The sequence below is a fragment of the Caretta caretta genome, chromosome 1, assembly GCF_965140235.1.
Source record: "Caretta caretta isolate rCarCar2 chromosome 1, rCarCar1.hap1, whole genome shotgun sequence".
Taxonomy (NCBI): Eukaryota; Metazoa; Chordata; order Testudines; family Cheloniidae; genus Caretta; species Caretta caretta.
In genome coordinates this window covers 239,878,456-239,894,043 of record NC_134206.1, presented here as the reverse complement: position 1 = coordinate 239,894,043, position 15,588 = coordinate 239,878,456, and the positions used below count along the sequence as shown (strand labels likewise).

The 15,588-nt window shown below is 42.5% G+C and overlaps 1 protein-coding gene across 7 annotated transcripts in view; it reads right to left on the bottom strand.

The window, feature by feature from the left end:
* EPS8 (EGFR pathway substrate 8, signaling adaptor) overlaps positions 1–15,588 on the bottom strand; it is a 213,651-nt gene that overhangs the window by 117,866 nt on the left and 80,197 nt on the right. The window lies entirely within an intron of this gene.

Genomic DNA, 15,588 nt, shown 5'->3' with positions numbered 1-15,588 from the left:
AGTGGGCTGTCACGGGCAGGGCTACCAGCTTTGCTCTTCTGATAACTGCCTTTGCCAGCAAAGCTCCTATGGTTGCTGACTGCATACCATGCTCTCTTTGGTTTGGAACAATCGCAGGTGGTTTGTTTCACTAGCTCTAAATGACTCACCAGTGACTCCTCAAATCAGGGCTCTAAGCCAATGAGGTCCAGTTGGTTCACTAATTCAGTATGACTAGGGCAGGCCCCAGGACAGGAAAATCTCTCCATTCAGGATAGCACTGAAGCGTATGCTCAAGTGTTTTCCTGAATTGGGGTCTTTTGTGCTTCAATAGCAGCAGAACAGCTGACTGAACTACAAACAAAGTCAGTTTCCTAGTACACACTACACCAGAGAATGAACATTTAATACTTAGGAACACATAAAATATACATATGTTTAAGGCTCCATATACACAACAAATGTTTAAGTGCTGTGCACTGATAGTGTGCCAAGTGTAATATAAAATGAATTAGCTTTGCCTATTTAGATTGGACCTTGAAGTGTTAAAACCATGCTAAGGAACTGTACCCAGAGCCCATGGGCTAAGGCATGCTTTAACCTTGTCATACCACAATTCAATGTCACCCACCCAGGCAAGAACAAGCATGCTTTAAAATGGTCAGTCAGTCTAGAATTACAAGCAGGCCCTAAGGTGCTAACATACAAACCCAGGGAAGACAGGGCCTAGGATGAGAAAAGCATACTTTGCTGCTCAAGCTAGGTCTACACCAGAAAAATCAATAATCAGTTCACTTCTGCCAGCGGTAGCAACCTTGAGAGTGACAGCACGGTCAAGCTGGAAGGGTATATCAAGTGGGGTGCTGCAGGGCTCAGTCCTGTTCAATATCTTCATCAATTATTTAAATAATGGCATAACAATTTACATAATGTACAAGTTTGTGTACGATACCAAGCTGTGAGGGGTTGCAATTGCTTTGGAGGATAGGATTAAAATTAAAAATGCTCTGGACAAACTGGAAAAATGGTCTGAAGTAAATAGGGTGAAATTCAATAAAGACAAATGCAAAGTTCTCCACTTAGGAAAGATCAATCAATTGCACACAAACAAAATGGGAAATGACTGCCTAGGAAGGAGTACTCCGGAAAGGATCTGGGGGACATAGTAGATCACAAGCTAAATATGAGTCAACGGTGTAACGCTGTTGCAATAAAAGCAAATATTCTGGGTTGTATTAGCAGGAATGTTGTAAGCAAGACACAAGAAGTAATTCTTTCGCTCTACTCCAAGCTGATAAGGCCTCAACTGGAGTATTGTGCCCCGTTCTGGGCACCACATTTCAGGAAAGGTGTGGACAAATTGGTGAAAGTCCAGAGGAGAGCAACAAAAATAATTAAAGGCCTAGAAACATGACCTATGAGGGAAGATTGAAAAAATTGGCTTTGTTTAGTCTGGAGAAGAGAAGACTGACAGGGGCCATGATAACAGTCATCAAGTGCGTAAAAGGTTCTTATAAGGAGAAGGGAGAAAAATTGCTCTCGTTAACCTCTTAAGGATAGGACAAGAAGCAATGGGCTTAAATTGCAGCAAGGGAGGTTTAGGTTGGACATTAGGAAAAACTTCCTGTCAGGGTAGTTATGCTCTGGAATAAATTGCCTAGGGAGGTTGTGGAATCTCCATCACTGCAGGTTTTTAAGAGCAGGTTAGACAAACACCTGTCAGGGATGGTCTAGATCAGCAGTTCTCAACCAGGCATCTGGTTTTCAGTGCCAGGGGCCCCCTGGGGGGCTGTGAACATGTTTCAGGGGGTCCACCAAGCAGGGCTGGCATTAGACTCACTTGGGCCCAGGGCAGAAAGCCGAAGCCCCGCAACAAAGGGCTGATGCCTGGGACCCTGAGCCCCACCACCCAGGGCTGAAGCCGAAGCCTGAGCACCTTACTTTCGCGGGGCTCCCTAGGGCATGGGACCTTGGGCAATTGCCCTGCACGCTGCTCCTAACACTGGCTCCAGCTTTTATATGCAGAAAAACAGTTGTGGCGGCACAGGTGGGCCATGGAGTTTTTATAGCATATTGGGAAAGCCTCAGAAAGAAAAAGGTTGAGAACCCCTCATCTATAATACTCAGTCTTAATACTTAATACTTAATATAATACTTAAGTGCAGGGGACTGGACTAGAAGACCTCTCAAGCTCCCTTCCAGTCCTATGATTCTATAGAGGAACATACAAAGTGCAAGCTGGTCTCCATATTGGAAGAGAAGATTGAAGGTCTGGAGCAACAGATAACCCTGCGTTGCATAAGAGAAACTGAGGATTTTCTGGACAAAACTCAGGATATGCTTCTAGGGGCACAAAGCTCTAAAGATATAGAGCAGGTTGCACAGAGGAGCCAAGAGGCCAGTGAAGAAGCTTGGTAACATGTGACCTCCAGAAGAGGTAAGCGGAATGTCCGGGTTCCAGTAACACAGACACAGGTAACTAACCGCTTTCATGTTCTCTCCACAGGTCCCGTTGCGGACAGTGGACCAGATGACATGTCTGGGGCGAGAAAGCAGAAGGAGACTCCGCTGGTTGGAAGGCATGAGATGCGATGTCCTGAGGTTGGGGGTTCCACGACCACCACTCCCAAGAGGAGAAGGCGGGTGGTGGTGGTTGGGGACTCTCTCCTCCGGGGGACCGAGTCATCTATCTGCCGCCCTGACCGGGAAAACCGAGAAGTCTGCTGCTTGCCAGGGGCTAAGATTCGCGATGTGACGGAGAGACTGCCGAGACTCATCAAGCCCTCGGATCGCTACCCCTTCCTGCTTCTCCACCTGGGCACCAATGATACTGCCAAGAATGACCTTGAGCGGATCACTGCGGACTACGTGGCTCTGGGAAGAAGGATAAAGGAGTTGGAGGTGTAAGTGGTGTTCTCGTCCATCCTCCCCGTGGAAGCAAAAGGCCTGGGTAGGGACCGTCGAATCGTCAAAGTCAACGAATGGCTACGCAGGTGGTGTCGAAGAGAAGGCTTTGGATTCTTTGACCATGGGATGGTGTTCCATGAAGGAGGAGTGCTGGGCAGAGACGGGCTCCATCTTACGAAGAGAGGGAAGAGCATCTTTGCCAGCAGGCTGGCTAACCTAGTGAGGAGGGCTTTAAACTAGGTTCACCGGGGGAAGGAGACCAAAGCCCTGAGGTAAGTGGGAAAGCGGGATACCGGGAGGAAGCACAGGCAGGAATGTCTGTGAGGGGAGGGCTCCTGCCTCATACTGGGAATGAGGGGCGATCAACAGGTTATCTCAAGTGCTTATATACGAATGCACAAAGCCTTGGAAACAAGCAGGGAGAACTGGAGGTCCTGGTGATATCAAGGAACTATGACGTGATTGGAATAACAGAGACTTGGTGGGATAACTCACATGACTGGAGTACTGTCATGGATGGTTATAAACTGTTCAGGAAGGACAGGCAGGGCAGAAAAGGTGGGGGAGTAGCACTGTATGTAAGGGAGCAGTATGACTGCTCAGAGCTCCGGTACGAAACTGTAGAAAAACCTGAGTGTCTCTGGATTAAGTTTAGAAGTGTGTGCAACAAGAGTGATGTAGTGGTGGGAGTCTGCTATAGACCACCGACCAGGGGGATGAGGTAGATGAGGCTTTCTTCCGGCAGCTCACGGAAGCTACTAGATCGCATGCCCTGATTCTCATGGGTGACTTTAATTTTCCTGATATCTGCTGGGAGAGCAATACAGCGGTGCATAGACAATCCAGGAAGTTTTTGGAAAGCGTAGGGGACAATTTCCTGGTGCAAGTGCTAGAGGAGCCAACTAGGGGGGAGCTTTTCTTGACCTGCTGCTCACAAACCGGGTAGAATTAGTGGGGGAAGCAAAAGTGGATGGGAATCTGGGAGGCAGTGACCATGAGTTGGTTGAGTTCAGGATCCTGACGCAGGGAAGAAAGGTAAGCAGCAGGATACGGACCCTGGACTTCAGGAAAGCAGACTTCGACTCCCTCAGGGAACGGATGGCCAGGATCCCCTGGGGGACTAACATGAAGGGGAAAGGAGTCCAGGAGAGCTGGCTGTATTTCAAGGAATTCCTGTTGAGGTTACAGGGACAAACCATCCCGATGAGTCGAAAGAATAGTAAATATGGCAGGCGACCAGCTTGGCTTAACGGTGAAATCCTAGCGGATCTTAAACATAAAGAAGCTTACAAGAAGTGGAAGATTGGACATATGACCAGGGAAGAGTATAAAAATATTGCTCGGGCATGTAGGAACGATATCAGGAGGGCCAAATCGCACCTGGAGCTGCAGCTAGCAAGAGATGTCAAGAGTAACAAGAAGGGTTTCTTCAGGTATGTTGGCAACAAGAAGAAAGCCAAGGAAAGTGTGGGTCCCTTAATGAATGAGGGAGGCAACCTAGTGACAGAGGATGTGGAAAAAGCTAATGTACTCAATACTTTTTTTGCCTCTGTCTTCACTAACAAGGTCAGCTCCCAGACTGCTGCGCTGGGCATCACAAAATGGGGAAGAGATGGCCAGCCCTCTGTGGAGATAGAGGTGGTTAGGGACTATTTAGAAAAGCTGGACGTGCACAAGTCCATGGGGCCGGACGAGTTGCATCCGAGAGTGCTGAAGGAATTGGCGGCTGTGATTGCAGAGCCATTGGCCATTATCTTTGAAAACTCGTGGCGAACGGGGGAAGTCCCGGATGACTGGAAAAAGGCTAATGTAGTGCCCATCTTTAAAAAAGGGAAGGAGGAAGATCCTGGGAACTACAGGCCAGTCAGCCTCACCTCAGTCCCCGGAAAAATCATGGAGCAGGTCCTCAAAGAATCAATCCTGAAGCACTTGCATGAGAGGAAAGTGATCAGGAACAGCCAGCATGGATTCACCAAGGGAAGGTCATGCCTGACTAATCTAATCACCTTCTATGATGAGATTACTGGTTCTGTGGATGAAGGGAAAGCAGTGGATGTATTGTTTCTTGACTTTAGCAAAGCTTTTGACACGGTCTCCCACAGTATTCTTGTCAGCAAGTTAAGGAAGTATGGGCTGGATGAATGCACTATAAGGTGGGTAGAAAGCTGGCTAGATTGTCGGGCTCAACGGGTAGTGATCAATGGCTCCATGTCTAGTTGGCAGCTGGTGTCAAGTGGAGTGCCCCAGGGGTCGGTCCTGGGGCCGGTTTTGTTCAATATCTTCATAAATGATCTGGAGGATGGTGTAGATTGCACTCTCAGCAAATTTGCGGATGATACTAAACTGGGAGGAGTGGTAGATACGCTGGAGGGGAGGGATAGGATACAGAAGGACCTAGACAAATTGGAGGATTGGGCCAAAAGAAATCTGATGAGGTTCAATAAGGATAAAGTGCAGGGTCCTGCACTTATGAAGGAAGAATCCAATGCACCGCTACAGACTAGGGGCCGAATGGCTAGGCAGCAGTTCTGCGGAAAAGGACCTAGGGGTGACAGTGGATGAGAAGTTGGATATGAGTCAGCAGTGTGCCCTTGTTGCCAAGAAGGCCCATGGCATTTTGGGATGTATAAGTAGGGGCATTGCCAGCAGATCGAGGGACGTGATCGTTCCCCTCTATTCGACATTGGTGAGGCCTCATCTGGAGTACTGTGTCCAGTTTTGGGCCCCACACTACAAGAAGGATGTGGATAAATTGGAGAGAGTCCAGCGAAGGGCAACAAAAATGATTAGGGGTCTAGAACACATGACTTATGAGGAGAGGCTGAGGGAGCTGGGATTGTTTAGTCTGCAGAAGAGAAGAATGAGGGGGGATTTGATAGCTGCTTTCAACTACCTGAAAGGGGGTTCCAAAGAGGATGGCTCTAGACTGTTCTCAATGGTAGCAGATGACAGAACGAGGAGTAATGGTCTCAAGTTGCAGTGGGGGAGGTTTAGATTGGATATTAGGAAAAACTTTTTCACTATGAGGGTGGTGAAACACTGGAATGCGTTACCTAGGGAGGTGGTAGAATCTCCTTCCTTAGAGGTTTTTAAGGTCAGGCTTGACAAAGCCCTGGCTGGGATGATATAACTGGGAATTGGTCCTGCTTCGAGCAGGGGGTTGGACTAGATGACCTTCTGGGGTCCCTTCCAACCCTGATATTCTATGATTCCTTCCCCCCCGATTTAGATAATACAATTATGGAAACTCCTAATACTATCAATACAATTTTACATTCAGTCCTGCATAATAGGTTTTCATCTCTAATCTCTTTTCTAAAGGGAAAACAAAAATACCTGGGATTTTTTAAAAGGAACTCAAAAAAGTAAAATATGTTACAAACCGTAGAAATGAATGAAATCTTTCTTTTGAAAGATCTGTTAAAAAGAAAATTTTAACAAAGAAACTAATTTTTTCATAAAGATTAGGACTCTCTAGAACATGTATAAGAAAATGAACATTTGTTTACCCTAAAATAGTACATTGTTATATTCCAGAGGAGCAATACATTCCTCAATCTGTATAATCCTACTTTTATCTGAGAGAGTGTTCACAGCTTACATGTAGGATAATGCACCAGCCATGCCAAGCTTGTGTGACTTTGTGAAATTCAGAGAAACTCTTTTGCATGGAATGGGGCTCTCTTTTCATGATAAAACTACAGAACTAACCAGTTTCCGTAAGGTCAGGTAAATATCACTGTAAGAGCAAGACATGTTTACACATGTCAATATATTCTATTCTTTATTACTATGAATATGTCACTCCTGTAACATGTCAAGAAGGCAGACAGGGAAGGGACTGAATAGAAGCAATCTTTCATCTAGAAATAGCAAGCTAGTTAGTGGTTCTCAAGCAGTTCACATTGTGAACACTACATAAATTAGAGACTCTCTGATAGAAATTTCCTATCAGTCTTTCTAATTTCAGTCCTTTTCCTGGGGAAACTATAGAGCTCTGTCACCTTTAAATAGTAACAATTTATTAGGCCTGTATTGAGGAGACAAAATTTAAATCAGCTCATTTAAAATCAATGAATGCAGCTGAATATTTACAATTCCTGCTTAGTATTTCACACCTTGCAAGTACAACTTCACATTTATTAATACACAGTCTCAAACTCTCTATGGGCACAATTGTGTTTTTACAGCGCCAAAACAATGGGGCCCTAATCCACTGGACACTACTGCAATAAAATCATTCCCTACAGTTCCTACTTCTCTTATATCTCAAGGTCAATTATTTATGGTACAGTTCCACCCTCCAATTTTAGCATCCTTTAGCAATTTTGGCCACAGCTGAATCCAAAGCAAAGAAACTCTTGATTACAAAACAAATGTAATGGGCACAGAAGATACAGAGAGGAGTTGTGGGGGGGGGGTTGCTTATTTAGTTTTAACTTGTCAAAAAAGCCTCTGAAAACCCTAACAGACTCTAGCCAGCAGGAAGTTTCATTGCTTGAAGACAGAAGATATTTCACCACTGTGACAAAAGCAGCCCCACGTGCCAACAGAGGATGTGTGGCCCTTGAGCCAGTTGCAGAACACTATAGTAGTCAGTGCTGTTGGTTAAAGGGAAACTTTATAGTTGTTGGGTTTAAAGCTTGAACAATCTTTCTTGTATGTCTTTTCCTCACAAATGAGTTTTTAAGTCTCTTTCATTGTTTATGGGTGTTTCTCCAAGGAAACCACAATGCTCTAAAAGTGCAGGCAGCAGTTCTACTCTGATAAACTGATCTATAAAATCACCACCACATTCAGATCAGCTCCCTGGTGATACTCAAGAGCAGATGCTGATTTTAGCGACACAAATAAGACTATACTACATATTTACCTGTTAGCAGAGCCCTGCCAACACAGCTACAATTCTGTTCTCTCTTGTATAAACAGAACTGCTTTCTCATTTCCATTTACTTGTACAATCAAATCAGTTACAGCTGTGCAACCCAATGCAAAGTAATGGGATGTAAAGGTGTCACGAGAGCACGATTATGTCAGCAGAAGCTTTATGATTTGTGATTGATCCCCAAAGCAAAAAGTACGCCTTGACTCTCAGATGCCTAGGCGGAGTCTGCAGTTACATGGAAACTGAGCATGCCTGATCTGGAACCATCAGGATACAAACATGGAACCTCACAATGCCTCTTCCACATAACTACTTTTCAAAGTAGTTCCACAATTTAAGGCTGTAATTTTTTTTTCCTAAAAGAGAATAAACCCAAGCAAGCAGTTCTAAGGAAAAACCTTACAGTAACAAAGAACACACGTGAGTTGGAACAAAAAAGATCTGGTAAGCAGGTTTCAGTGCCAAATTTCTAAGGCGTTCTAAGCTCTGAAAAACACATTGACACCATCTTAATAGAAAGAGGGGCCTGGCAAAAGTATGACATCATGTAATATTAACCAAACATAGGGACTTATTGTATTTAAATTACTGGTTAGTTAATGATATGAAAAGGAATTGGCAATAAAAGCTTGTGGTAATGTAATTGGCATCTGTTAGTGTTTTTTCAGTGACATACACAGGAAACATTAGAAGGGGTAGATTGAGTTTGAAAATGAGGAATTAATATTTGAAAGTGTATTATGACACACACACACATACACACAAAGGTGTGTGTGTGTGTTCATAGAAAATATACAGTTATATTCATTTGGTCTGACTACAATTAGCACTTGATCAAAATAAGTCATGTTCACTGAATTACACAACAGGAGGGAAATGTATTACAGTTACTTGTACGGTTGAAATGTAAGAAAACTATCATCTACTATTTGCAAATATTTAAAAACAAAACACAAAAAGGTACATTGTGGGCTTTGGATCTGATCCTGTGTGCCTAGACAGCAGGGCGAGTAAGACTTCCTTGACATTAGCTGTTACATTCCATCATCTTTCTAAACCATTGTCACCTGGTTTATTTTGCCCCTCCTGTGCTCTGAGCAGTTGCATTAAGTGCATCCTTGATCACAGGAGGCATATTCTTATTTCACTGCTTCTCTCACAGATAAAGCCTTCCCAGGACTCAGTTCATGTGCTCTCAGTCTGAAGGTATGTGTTAGACTGGTTAGGAGAAAACATCCCTCAAAATCCCTGAGGGGCCAGCAGTAGCATATTGTTTATTTCCATTAATGTGCAAAGTAACACCAAGAATATTTTGCCAGTGCTCCCAGCACAAGTGGAATAAGTAGCACTAAGCTTTCTGTCTCTGTATCCGCAAACATTTTGATTGCATTTTTCTTTATCATTGTCCTTGTTCTGGTTTAAAGATTTTAACTTCTTGAAGGATGGTACATCATCAGTTGCTACTCCAAGGTAACACAATTACATTTTGCTTGTATGTCATCTATCTTTGTCTGTCGGTCTGCCTTATCTAATTAGTTTGTAAACTCTGTCAAGTGGATGCCATCTTTTATTCTATGTTTGTACAGCACCTAGCACCAGGGAGCCCTGATCTTGATGGGGAGTTATACCACTATCCTGTAAATACATTTGTCATACTAAGCACCCCTTTATTCACACCAGACACACTACTGTAATAATCGTTGTTCAAAATATGCCTTGAGGTATCAGTTGAAAACTAGTAACTCCCTGGTCACTAATATTCTTGTATGATATATGTACGTGATGGGTACAAAGAGTTATAAATATATGCTGGAATTATGACTGAAGTGTGTGTAAACCAGGTATGTCGGGGGAGCTGTTAAACAGGACTGTCCTAAACAAAGGAATATGTGTTTACCAGAATTTACACATAAGCAGTAAACAGGACCATCAAGATAGCAGCGGGAGGAGATGGCAGGAAACAGAATAATTGGCATTACAGCAAACACAAGTGGGTGAAGAAAGAGCATGGAGCTTCCGTCACCACCAGACTCCATGTTGCCTTCTTCACAGCTTGAATAAACTTTACTTTGAGGGGTAATCCTTAGAAGAATCAATTTCAAAAGGTTTATTGGTCTATAAAGACTAACTGTGTGGGGTTGGACCTCAAGTGATACGGAATCGAATCAATTGATTGTATATAATATTACTGTGTTATAAAAGTGTATAGTCAGGTCTTTTCTGAGAGCTAATAATGCACTGGTGATTAATGTCATTGTGAAATATACGTATTAACACTTTATGAGGAAATATGGATATTTAATGATAGTATATCTTAAAGTCTGTGGCCAAATAGGGAGAAACAGGTTCCCTTCCTGACAGGAGAGAAGGCAGCTCTTTACTTGTCTCCTAAGTCACTGGTTTTCAACCTGTGGTCCGTGAACTCCTGGGGGTCCATAGACTATGTCAGACTTCCAAAGGGGTCCACACCTCCATTTGAAATTTTTTAGGAGTCCACAAATGAAAAAAAGCTTGAAAACCACTGTTCTATATAAATTAAAAGCATGGTGGAATGAAATCAATGGAAGCCCCATTTATACACAGGGTATAGGAAGCCACAGGTAGAGAAAAACAGCATTAAGCCATCCTGCCTCTTGAAACAAAGTTACTGAACTTTGGAAGATATAAGCAAAGACAAAAGCCATCTTTGGCATCCATCAGTAGACAGACATAAGGGAACAGAGCTCTTGCAAGCTGAGAAAGATGGGTTCCCCATCAAGTGGGGGCTGAAGTTGCTGGAAACTCAATACAGGGCAGAAACAGGGCAAAGATTATAAAGGGCAAAGATTATACCTTGCTAGATTAAGTTTTAGACTTTTGGATGGACATTTTCACTTTTATTTGTTTGTAACCATTTCTAACTTTCTCTCTTATGTTTGAGCTCACTTTATATCCTATCTTCTTTTTTAAAACTTTTACACTATTAACATGTACCAAGGGTGCTATGTTTAAATTAAAGTGAATGTTAACTCCAGTTAATGTGGCAAGCTGGTGTGTTTTGTGTCTTAAGAGGAACAAACTAACCTTATTATTTCTCTGAACTTTCCAGGAGAGGGCTGGACTTTACAGATCACATAGTTTTGGGAAAATTTGGGATCGTGAATGGTTGTAACCAATGGTGGAAGCCAAAGCAGGGCTACAGACAGGCTGCTGGGGTCAGAGCTGCTGAACTAGGGCTGTCTAAGCACACAGTCACTCAAGGTGTGATCGGCCTGCTGTTAGGCTGGTTGGGAGCATCCCAGGTTGGGAGCTACATCAGCAAAGCACTGTGAAGCACCCAGGGTTCCAGGGCAAGTGATGACAACCCCTCACTGTTCTGGATTGCACCCACGCCCAAACTGAGAAAAACACATTAAAACATTGCAACAAGCCAGACAATGCAAAAACCCTATCTTCAAGCCGAATGCAACACTTTGCCGGTACGTCAGAAATAGCTGTATATATGAAGGACTTCTTCACTTTTATTCCAACGTAATCCTTGGATCATACAAGTTCTCAGCCAGCTGCCCCCACAAGCAGCTCCCCATCCTATGTTCACCCTCAGCCTTTTTACTTTCCTCTCAGCCCTTCCTACTCCTGAACATTTTTTTAAAAGATGTAATGTGTGAAGGGGTTAAATTTGAGAAAATAAGCAACTAAATCCAATGGCAGAGTAAAAGGTTGTCTGTCACCTTTATCTTGTATTTCCAGATCCTACTGTGCTTAATATCTCAGATTTCTAATGTGGTTCCACTTTAGAAAGTGACTGAAAATACAGCCTTTTGGGAGTCCATGTTCTGTATCTCAATGGTTTTCATGACAGATGTGCAAAATTAATAATCAAAAAGATGTTTTTTCCCCACTTAACTGCCAACCCTACATACTCAACATGGTCTCAGATTGAAGCTTGGTTGTAATATTCCACTTTGAGGTGGAAAAGGAGGCAATTCTGGGAAAAAGAAGTGAGGACTTTAGCCATCGTGGAGTCCTGATATAGCAAAACTAGTGCTTAATTTGTAATGAAAGAGGTGATGGGGCTCAAGCAATTAGGTGTCGGGGCTTTGAACTGCTAATCCTAGAGGTGCAGAGGCTCAGCCATGGTGCAAATTAAGCACTGAGCAAAACTCCACTAACAGTTCATCACACACGTTTCAGAGTAGCAGCCGTGTTAGTCTGTATCCGCAAAAAGAACAGGAGTACTTGTGGGACCTTACAGACTAACAAATTTATTAGAGCATAAGCTTTCGTGGGCTACAGCCCACTTCATTGGATGCATTGAATGGAACATATAGTAAGAAGAGTATATATCTTTATATACATACATACACACACACACACAGAGAGAGAGAAAGTGGAAGTTGCCATACAAACTAAGCAGCTGATTAAGATGAGCTATTATCAGCAGGAGAAAAAAAAAAAAACTTTTGTAGTGATTAAATGGGCCATCTTGATTGACAGTTGACAAGAAGGTCTGAGGATACTTAACATGGGAAAATAGATTCAATATGTGTAATGACCCAGCCACTCCCAGTCTCTATTCAAACCCAAGTTAATGGTATCTAGTTTGCATATTAATTCAAGCTCAGCAGTTTCTCACTGGAGTCTGTTTTTGAAGCTTTTCTGTTGCAGAATTACCACCCTCAAGTCTTTTACTGAGTGGCCAGAGAGGTTGAAGTGTTCTCCTACCTGTTTTTGAATGTTATGATTCCTGATGTCAGATTTGTGTCCATTTATTCTTTTGCGTAGAGACTGTCCGGTTTGGCCAATGTACATGGCAGAGGGGCATTGCTGGCACATGATGGCATAGATCACATTGGTAGATGTGTGGGTGAACAAGCCCCTGATGGCGTGGTTAGTGTGATTAGGTCCTATGATGGTATCACTTGAATAAATATGTGGACAGAGTTTGCATCGGGCTTTCTTGCAAGGATAGGTTCCTGGGTTGGTGTTTTTGTTGTGTGGTTGCTGGAGAGTATTTCTTCAGGTCGTGGGGCTGTCTGTAAGTGAGGACTGGTCTGTCTCCCAAGATCTGTGAGAGTGAGGGATCATTTTTCAGGATAGGTCATAAATCTTTGATGATGCGCTGGAGAGATTTTAGTTGGGGGCTGAAGGTGACAGCTAGTGGCGTTCTGTTATTTTCTTTGTTGGGCCTGTCCTATAGTAGGAGACTTCTGGGTACTCTTCTGGCTTTGTCAATCTGTTTTTTCACTTCAGCAGGTGGGTATTGTAGTTTTAAGAATGCCTGATAGATATCTTGTAGGCGTTTGTCTCTGTCTGAGGGATTGGAGCAAATGCTGTTATATCTTCGAGCTTGGCTGTAGACAATGGATCGTGTGGGGTGTCCTGGATGGAAGCTGGAGGCATGTAGGTAAGCTTAGCGGTCAGTAGATTTCCGGTATAGAATGGTGTTTATGTGACCATCGCTTATTAGCACAGTAATGTCCAGGAAATGGACCGCTTGTGTGGATTGGTCTAGGCTGAGGTTGATGGTGGGATGGAAATTGTTGAAATCATGGTGGAATTCCTCAAGGGCTTCTTTTCCATGGGTCCAGATGATGAAGATGTCATCAGTATAGCGCAAGTAGAGTAGGGGCATTAGGGGACGAGAGCTGAGGAAGCGTTGTTCTAAGTCAGCCATAAAAATGTTGGCATACTGTGGGGCCATACGGGTACCCATAGCAGTGCCGCTGATTTGAAGGTATACATTGTGCCCAAATGTGAAATAGTTGTGGGTGAGGACAAAAGTCACAAAGTTCAGCCACCAGGTTTGCTGTGACTTTATCATGGATACTATTCCTGATAGCTTGTAATCCATCTTTGTGTCATCATCACACAGGATTCTCTGCACTGTAATTTGACTGACTGCTTGCTTTATAAAAATCTATTTAGGACTTCGGTCTAGAATCATGCCCTTTTTCAGCCACTAACGCAAAGGTTTTGGAATTTGCCATTTTGTCAAAATGGCAGAGTCGCCAACATATGCACACTCCCTTCATTGTTTCCAACAACTTCATTAGAAAAAGTATTTCTAATCACAAAATATTCTTCTTCCATTGCACATTCACATAGATCTGTTACTACAGAAGGATTCTGGTTTTAAAAAAATATATATAGAAATAAGAGCCTCATTTGTATCCATCTTTATAAACTATATACCTATTACCTAGAGCTTTTCAACAGTATTTGCTTAACACAAAGAATGACAAAGGCTTTGAAAATACGTTTAAAAAACAGATGCATCAAATCTGGGCTTTTAACAGCCTGTGACAGTCCAGGTACCAAAATGTTAAATACTACAGTTGCTAAACCAACTCATGGTGTTTGGACAGCTGCCTGAAATAGTAGGCTTGCTCACCTGTGTGTGCTTAAAGTAGTTGAAAATGGTGACTACTACTTCCTCCCCACACTTATGTCATCAATTCCCCCCTCCCCCATAGATTTCAGCTAAATAAATATAATTACCAGTTTTATCTGTGTTGTCTCCTCAGTTAATCATGGAAATGAATAGCCAGTCTGATTATTTTTGTAATTATGTCCCACACACAACGCCATTAATATGCAAAAATGGTTGAGAATATAGTGCTCCCTGAAACACAGTAGTAGTAAGTTAACCTTTAAAGAAAATGCTAGAAACTTTGGGAATCTGAAGATTTTTCCTACCTGCAAAGTCTGTGGTGGGGTGGTGGGGGGGGAAAAGAGTATGGTGCTTTTTTATTTGATTCTTTAAATTCTACCAGGGCATTTACACAATTCCCAACACTACTACCTGAGGGCCTCTCACTATTAATAAATTTTAAAACAGATCACCACTGTGACAAAGGGAAATAAGTCTGGGGGAAATATGAGTCTCAGAGGCAAAAGTGACATGCCTAAGGTCAGACAGAAAATCGGTAACATAGCTGGGAACTCAACCCAGATCTGACATGCACCTGTCCAGTGCTTTAACCACAGACCATTCTTGAAAACCTAAGATGATTCCTTAGAATAAAAGGTGTGCTGATTCAGGTTTGGCCTACCCTGTTCTTCATGAGAAGACAACTGATGACTGAGTTGCTAACTAGGTTAAAAAGCAAACCAGTTTTTTTTTTTCTTTAAATCCGTTTCCTCAAGCCTTCATTATATAAAAAAGCTTCTGTAACCCCCACCACCTTGTTAAAAAGCAGCATACCTATTTTTCCCCATTCTCCTTCAGGTCACATTTAACTCAGCCCTTTTAACTCTGCTCACAACTCTCTGGCACATTCTCAGTATCTGTACTATGAAACGCATGCGTAATCCAGGGCACTCAGTGCAGTGTCTGGGAATTCTTTGGTATGGAGTTTTTAAATACAAATAAGAAAGACAGTCATTTGCACAGATCATAGTTTTATTGACCTTGAGGCATTTTAAAAATATCCATATTATCCTCAGTGATTTTAATATTTTTTAAATCTATCAAAAAAATAAATTATTCTGTTTGTGAATTAACAATTTTATTTTCTATTGTAGAATACTGAAAGAATTTGAAACCATTTAGTCGAAATGTTGTAGGGTAAAATCTTAGAGCACAGAAGTGAAACAGAATTTGAGCTGTTGTAATACAGCTGGAGATGCCAAGAACAAAAAGGCTACAGAACAGATTCTTTCAGCATTTTGAAAATCATTAACGCCCACTCGCAGAATTTAATCAGAAAAATATATTTTTTGTCCACTCAATTTCAAGCTGAAACCATGGATTTGCTAGATGTTTTGCACATTTTATATTAACATTGTCATTGCTGTTTTCATCGAGAACTCAGATTCATCATAGTGTGTCACTC